We start from the raw sequence: 8,298 nt of genomic DNA on the forward strand, positions 1-8,298 counted from the left end.
AACACGCCCGAGATTCCATTTTCTTGCTCTTCCAATTGTGTTCCTGCATAACAACAGATGCAAACTCACGTGAAAAGGTTTCCATGATCCCTCTCCGACTCGCACAGCTGCTGGGATGTGCCCGTCTACAATATCAATTTCTCAGCAGTTAACGATAGCCCATCAATCCAGACAAAAATCACCGGTAAACTGAGTCTATCTTCTCAGACTGGATTCAGCTACAAATGTATCTGTGAGTGCGTGAGAATATATGATCGGTTATGATTGGGTCAAATTACCATGAGCTACTTGACATTACTGCAGTTTCGATTCTTGCTTTGCTCAATGATTTCACCCATTGTTCGAAACAGGACAACTTTCACGGTGACACGGAACATGAAACACACCGGACTACAGGGAAAATGCACAAAGCTGAGCAGGCCGTGTCCCAAATCATACCGTGCAGCATAGTTTCAGTCACTGTGTCTGTTTTGCAGAATAAGGTTCCCAAAGAATGTTCCACCCTAAAACCGGAGGTAGCATTACAATCCGAGAATGACAGATTACATTGTGAGGAAGGTCTGACCTCGGGGCCGGTTCGAGATGCCACTTTCCTTGCCTTTTACCTTAACCGTGCAATTTGCTGCAGAGATTATCACACCTGGACATGAGCCTCATCGATACCAACTGAGTTGGAAACCTGTGTGGGAATCGATGAGAAAAAGCGACTCAATAAAGTTTAACAAGTTCCATGTTGCTTTTTAGAAATGCAGTTTCTGTTCACCTCAATCCAAAAGGCAGTTTCTGAACATGGTAACAGAAGTCAAAAGGTAATTACCTCACCCCACCCCCACTCCGGAAGAGGTGCTAACTGCCCTTGATTGCTTTTTGTTCACGATGTGAAGAGCTCTCACGCCTGAGTCACCGTCACGTCTCTGGTTGCTGAGTGAATCACAAAGAAGGACGTTCTCCAGAGCTGCAACTGCCTCACTTCCCCACTCGCCCTCCCCGTTTCCATTTTCCTGCTCGTCAGTGATTTAAAGAAAACCAAATGGATGCGATGTCATTCTGTCGCCTCTCTGTCGATTCCTCCGTTTCAGTTCCAACGTGGCTTAGATCTCGGGGCGCACCTTAATACTAGCGACTTAATGGGACTTGTGTAATTTTTGGCGATGTGGTGAGCATGGACGAGATACACCGAAGTGTCTGTTTCCACGCGGTGTACCCCAATAACGTTGTGTTGCTTACACCTGCTTTAAAGAATTACGTTTTTGCGGAGCTTACCGTCGCAGTCTGTGGCAAAATCATTTAGTCTGTTCGACTGCTCACGGGAAAGGTAGCATTGTGAAACACTGCAGAAACGAACGACTTCCTTACTTTTGCTCCGACTGACCATACTCCGTGAAAGTTTCCCAGATTCTCAGTTGAGGATTTTTGCAGCTGGAAGTTACCTCGGAAACCCTGTTAATTCGTAATGTATTGAGCGAATCGCAAAACAGAAAGCACTTAACACGGAACACAAACAAAACTGGAAAACCAAATGCATTTTCAGACACAGCGAGCATGAATGCTAAATGTGAGACAGTCCGGGGGCATGAGCCATAAAGTAATCACACAACTAAGAACAGGGCAATTCCAAAATACTCTTTCAAACATACTGGAGCCTGAGTGCACCACCACTTCCCAGACAATGCTGCAAAGAGACAAAGAAAGAACATAATAAGAATGGGCCATAAAAAGTGAATTTCACCAATCACAGTCTCGATTGGATTACCTTTCCCTTCCGATGACTCCAGGACGGAAATGACTGAAGTGGGAGAAATTCAATAACATATGACATCGAAATACATTGGAACGATTTTCTCATTGGCCAGAAAACCAAATAACGACGAGTCGAGTCACCGTAGGACTCTGTTTCACAACAACGATGAAATAACCTGTGTGTGAATCGATTAAAAAAAGCGACTCAATAAAGTTTAACAAGTTCCATGTTGCTTTTTAGAAATGCAGTTTCTGTTCACCTCAATCCAAAAGGCAGTTTCTGAACATGGTAACAGAAGTCAAAAGGTAATTACCTCACCACACCCCCACTCCGGAAGAGGTGCTAACTGCCCTTGATTGCTTTTTGTTCACGATGTGAAGAGCTCTCACGCCTGAGTCACCGTCACGTCTCTGGTTGCTGAGTGAATCACAAAGAAGGACGTTCTCCAGAGCTGCAACTGCCTCACTTCCCCACTCGCCCTCCCCGTTTCCATTTTCCTGCTCGTCAGTGATTTAAAGAAAACCAAATGGATGCGATGTCATTCTGTCGCCTCTCTGTCGATTCCTCCGTTTCAGTTCCAACGTGGCTTAGATCTCGGGGCGCACCTTAATACTAGCGACTTAATGGGACTTGTGTAATTTTTGGCGATGTGGTGAGCATGGACGAGATACACCGAAGTGTCTGTTTCCACGCGGTGTACCCCAATAACGTTGTGTTGCTTACACCTGCTTTAAAGAATTACGTTTTTGCGGAGCTTACCGTCGCAGTCTGTGGCAAAATCATTTAGTCTGTTCGACTGCTCACGGGAAAGGTAGCATTGTGAAACACTGCAGAAACGAACGACTTCCTTACTTTTGCTCCGACTGACCATACTCCGTGAAAGTTTCCCAGATTCTCAGTTGAGGATTTTTGCAGCTGGAAGTTACCTCGGAAACCCTGTTAATTCGTAATGTATTGAGCGAATCGCAAAACAGAAAGCACTTAACACGGAACACAAACAAAACTGGAAAACCAAATGCATTTTCAGACACAGCGAGCATGAATGCTAAATGTGAGACAGTCCGGGGGCATGAGCCATAAAGTAATCACACAACTAAGAACAGGGCAATTCCAAAATACTCTTTCAAACATACTGGAGCCTGAGTGCACCACCACTTCCCAGACAATGCTGCAAAGAGACAAAGAAAGAACATAATAAGAATGGGCCATAAAAAGTGAATTTCACCAATCACAGTCTCGATTGGATTACCTTTCCCTTCCGATGACTCCAGGACGGAAATGACTGAAGTGGGAGAAATTCAATAACATATGACATCGAAATACATTGGAACGATTTTCTCATTGGCCAGAAAACCAAATAACGACGAGTCGAGTCACCGTAGGACTCTGTTTCACAACAACGATGAAATAACAGTCTCCATTCGGTTCCAGTAAAAGCTCAACTTGCCTGGAACAGAAAGCAACAGTAGAGCTGCTGGCGATTTTCCGTGCGGGAAGCGAACACGATCACGACAGCACAGACACTTTGGAAAATTCGGCACTTTTCCACACCGCAGTCAATTCCCCGGGAAGCAAACTCATTTTTCTTCTGTTTTAAACAGAAATGAGGCAGGGATTGAAGCAGCATTTAAACCAAAAAAATGGTTTGGAGCTGTTCAGCAGAAATGGCAGCGGTGGGATTCGAACCCACGCCTCTGTCGAGACTGGAGCCTTAATCCAGCGCCTTAGACCGCACGCCCACACTACCAGCACGTCCGCGATTTCATTTTCTTGCACTTCCAATTGTGTTCCTGCATAACAACAGATTCAAACTGACGTGAAAAGGGTTGAATGATCCCTCTCCGACTCGCACAGCTGCTGGGATGTGCCCGTCTACAATATCAATTTCTCAGCAGTTAACGATAGCCCATCAATCCAGACAAAAATCACCGGTAAACTGAGTCTATCTTCTCAGACTGGATTCAGCTACAAATGTATCTGTGAGTGCGTGAGAATATATGATCGGTTATGATTGGGTCAAATTACCATGAGCTACTTGACATTACTGCAATTTCGATTCTTGCTTTGCTAAATGATTTCATCCATTGCTCGAAACAGGACAACTTTCACGTTTACACGGAACATGAAACACACCGGACTACAGGGAAAATGCACAAAGCTGAGCAGGCCGTGTCCCAAATCATACCGTGCAGCATAGTTTCAGTCACTGTGTCTGTTTTGCAGAATAAGGTTCCCAAAGAATGTTCCACCCTAAAACCGGAGGTAGCATTACAATCCGAGAACGACAGATTACATTGTGAGGAAGGTCTGACCTCGGGGCCGGTTCGAGATGCCACTTTCCTTGCCTTTTACCTTAACCGTGCAATTTGCTGCAGAGATTATCACACCTGGACATGAGCCTCATCGATACCAACTGAGTTGGAAACCTGTGTGGGAATCGATGAGAAAAAGCGACTCAATAAAGTTTAACAAGTTCCATGTTGCTTTTTAGAAATGCAGTTTCTGTTCACCTCAATCCAAAAGGCAGTTTCTGAACATGGTAACAGAAGTCAAAAGGTAATTACCTCACCCCACCCCCACTCCGGAAGAGGTGCTAACTGCCCTTGATTGCTTTTTGTTCACGATGTGAAGAGCTCTCACGCCTGAGTCACCGTCACGTCTCTGGTTGCTGAGTGAATCACAAAGAAGGACGTTCTCCAGAGCTGCAACTGCCTCACTTCCCCACTCGCCCTCCCCGTTTCCATTTTCCTGCTCGTCAGTGATTTAAAGAAAACCAAATGGATGCGATGTCATTCTGTCGCCTCTCTGTCGATTCCTCCGTTTCAGTTCCAACGTGGCTTAGATCTCGGGGCGCACCTTAATACTAGCGACTTAATGGGACTTGTGTAATTTTTGGCGATGTGGTGAGCATGGACGAGATACACCGAAGTGTCTGTTTCCACGCGGTGTACCCCAATAACGTTGTGTTGCTTACACCTGCTTTAAAGAATTACGTTTTTGCGGAGCTTACCGTCGCAGTCTGTGGCAAAATCATTTAGTCTGTTCGACTGCTCACGGGAAAGGTAGCATTGTGAAACACTGCAGAAACGAACGACTTCCTTACTTTTGCTCCGACTGACCATACTCCGTGAAAGTTTCCCAGATTCTCAGTTGAGGATTTTTGCAGCTGGAAGTTACCTCGGAAACCCTGTTAATTCGTAATGTATTGAGCGAATCGCAAAACAGAAAGCACTTAACACGGAACACAAACAAAACTGGAAAACCAAATGCATTTTCAGACACAGCGAGCATGAATGCTAAATGTGAGACAGTCCGGGGGCATGAGCCATAAAGTAATCACACAACTAAGAACAGGGCAATTCCAAAATTCTCTTTCAAACATACTGGAGCCTGAGTGCACCACCACTTCCCAGACAATGCTGCAAAGAGACAAAGAAAGAACATAATAAGAATGGACCATAAAAAGTGAATTTCACCAATCACAGTCTCGATTAGATTACCTTTCCCTTCCGATGACTGCAGGACGGAAATGAAGGAAGTGGGAGAAATTCAATAACATATGACATCGAAATACATATGAACGATTTTCTCATTGGCCAGAAAACCAAATAACGACGAGTCGAGTCACCGGAGGAGTCTGTTTCGCAACAACGATGAAATAACAGTCTCCATTCGGTTCCAGTAAAAGCTCAACTTGCCTGGAACAGAAAGCAACAGTAGAGCTGCTGGCGATTTTCCGCGCGGGAAGCGAACACGATCATGACAGCAGAGACACTTTGGAAAATTTGGCACTTTCACACACCGCAGTCAATTCCCTGGGAAGCAAACTCATTTTTCTTCTGTTTTTAACAGAAATGAGGCAGGGATTGAAACAGCATTTAAACCAGCTATTCCGTTGGAGCTGTTCAGCAGAAATGGCAGCGGTGGGATTCGAACCCACGCCTCTGTTGAGACTGGAGCCTTAATCCAGCGCCTTAGACCGCTCGGCCACACTACCAACACGCCCGAGATTCCATTTTCTTGCACTTCCAATTGTGTTCCTGCATAACAACAGATGCAAACTCACGTGAAAAGGGTTCCATGATCCCTCTCCGACTCGCACAGCTGCTGGGATGTGCGCGTCTACAATATCAATTTCTCAGCAGTTAACGATAGCCCATCAATCCAGACAAAAATCACTGGTAAGCTGAGTCTATCTTCTCAGACTGGATTCAGCTACAAATGTATCTGTGAGTGCGTGAGAATATATGATCGGTTATGATTGGGTCAAATTACCATGAGCTACTTGACATTACTGCAGTTTCGATTCTTGCTTTGCTCAATGATTTCACCCATTGTTCGAAACAGGACAACTTTCACGGTGACACGGAACATGAAACACACCGGACTACAGGGAAAATGCACAAAGCTGAGCAGGCCGTGTCCCAAATCATACCGTGCAGCATAGTTTCAGTCACTGTGTCTGTTTTGCAGAATAAGGTTCCCAAAGAATGTTCCACCCTAAAACCGGAGGTAGCATTACAATCCGAGAATGACAGATTACATTGTGAGGAAGGTCTGACCTCGGGGCCGGTTCGAGATGCCACTTTCCTTGCCTTTTACCTTAACCGTGCAATTTGCTGCAGAGATTATCACACCTGGACATGAGCCTCATCGATACCAACTGAGTTGGAAACCTGTGTGGGAATCGATGAGAAAAAGCGACTCAATAAAGTTTAACAAGTTCCATGTTGCTTTTTAGAAATGCAGTTTCTGTTCACCTCAATCCAAAAGGCAGTTTCTGAACATGGTAACAGAAGTCAAAAGGTAATTACCTCACCCCACCCCCACTCCGGAAGAGGTGCTAACTGCCCTTGATTGCTTTTTGTTCACGATGTGAAGAGCTCTCACGCCTGAGTCACCGTCACGTCTCTGGTTGCTGAGTGAATCACAAAGAAGGACGTTCTCCAGAGCTGCAACTGCCTCACTTCCCCACTCGCCCTCCCCGTTTCCATTTTCCTGCTCGTCAGTGATTTAAAGAAAACCAAATGGATGCGATGTCATTCTGTCGCCTCTCTGTCGATTCCTCCGTTTCAGTTCCAACGTGGCTTAGATCTCGGGGCGCACCTTAATACTAGCGACTTAATGGGACTTGTGTAATTTTTGGCGATGTGGTGAGCATGGACGAGATACACCGAAGTGTCTGTTTCCACGCGGTGTACCCCAATAACGTTGTGTTGCTTACACCTGCTTTAAAGAATTACGTTTTTGCGGAGCTTACCGTCGCAGTCTGTGGCAAAATCATTTAGTCTGTTCGACTGCTCACGGGAAAGGTAGCATTGTGAAACACTGCAGAAACGAACGACTTCCTTACTTTTGCTCCGACTGACCATACTCCGTGAAAGTTTCCCAGATTCTCAGTTGAGGATTTTTGCAGCTGGAAGTTACCTCGGAAACCCTGTTAATTCGTAATGTATTGAGCGAATCGCAAAACAGAAAGCACTTAACACGGAACACAAACAAAACTGGAAAACCAAATGCATTTTCAGACACAGCGAGCATGAATGCTAAATGTGAGACAGTCCGGGGGCATGAGCCATAAAGTAATCACACAACTAAGAACAGGGCAATTCCAAAATTCTCTTTCAAACATACTGGAGCCTGAGTGCACCACCACTTCCCAGACAATGCTGCAAAGAGACAAAGAAAGAACATAATAAGAATGGACCATAAAAAGTGAATTTCACCAATCACAGTCTCGATTAGATTACCTTTCCCTTCCGATGACTGCAGGACGGAAATGAAGGAAGTGGGAGAAATTCAATAACATATGACATCGAAATACATATGAACGATTTTCTCATTGGCCAGAAAACCAAATAACGACGAGTCGAGTCACCGGAGGAGTCTGTTTCGCAACAACGATGAAATAACAGTCTCCATTCGGTTCCAGTAAAAGCTCAACTTGCCTGGAACAGAAAGCAACAGTAGAGCTGCTGGCGATTTTCCGCGCGGGAAGCGAACACGATCATGACAGCAGAGACACTTTGGAAAATTTGGCACTTTCCCACACCGCAGTCAATTCCCTGGGAAGCAAACTCATTTTTCTTCTGTTTTTAACAGAAATGAGGCAGGGATTGAAACAGCATTTAAACCAGCTGTTCCGTTGGAGCTGTTCAGCAGAAATGGCAGCGGTGGGATTCGAACCCACGCCTCTGTTGAGACTGGAGCCTTAATCCAGCGCCTTAGACCGCTCGGCCACACTACCAACACGCCCGAGATTCCATTTTCTTGCACTTCCAATTGTGTTCCTGCATAACAACAGATGCAAACTCACGTGAAAAGGGTTCCATGATCCCTCTCCGACTCGCACAGCTGCTGGGATGTGCGCGTCTACAATATCAATTTCTCAGCAGTTAACGATAGCCCATCAATCCAGACAAAAATCACTGGTAAGCTGAGTCTATCTTCTCAGACTGGATTCAGCTACAAATGTATCTGTGAGTGCGTGAGAATATATGATCGGTTATGATTGGGTCAAATTACCATGAGCTACTTGACATTACTGCAGTTTCGAT

At 45.2% G+C, this 8,298-nt stretch overlaps 2 non-coding genes across 2 annotated transcripts; both read right to left on the reverse strand.

The window, feature by feature from the left end:
- Nucleotides 1–5,656: 5,656 nt before the first annotated feature.
- trnal-aag (transfer RNA leucine (anticodon AAG)) lies at nt 5,657–5,738 on the reverse strand. Its single transcript has one exon. It is a non-coding gene; the product is annotated as a tRNA-Leu (tRNA).
- A 2,168-nt stretch (nt 5,739–7,906) lies between these two features.
- On the reverse strand, nt 7,907–7,988 carry trnal-aag (transfer RNA leucine (anticodon AAG)). Its single transcript has one exon. It is a non-coding gene; the product is annotated as a tRNA-Leu (tRNA).
- Between the last annotated feature and the right edge of the window lie 310 nt (nt 7,989–8,298).

The sequence above is a fragment of the Chiloscyllium punctatum genome, chromosome 18 (assembly GCF_047496795.1).
Source record: "Chiloscyllium punctatum isolate Juve2018m chromosome 18, sChiPun1.3, whole genome shotgun sequence".
NCBI classification, from domain to species: Eukaryota; Metazoa; Chordata; class Chondrichthyes; order Orectolobiformes; family Hemiscylliidae; genus Chiloscyllium; species Chiloscyllium punctatum.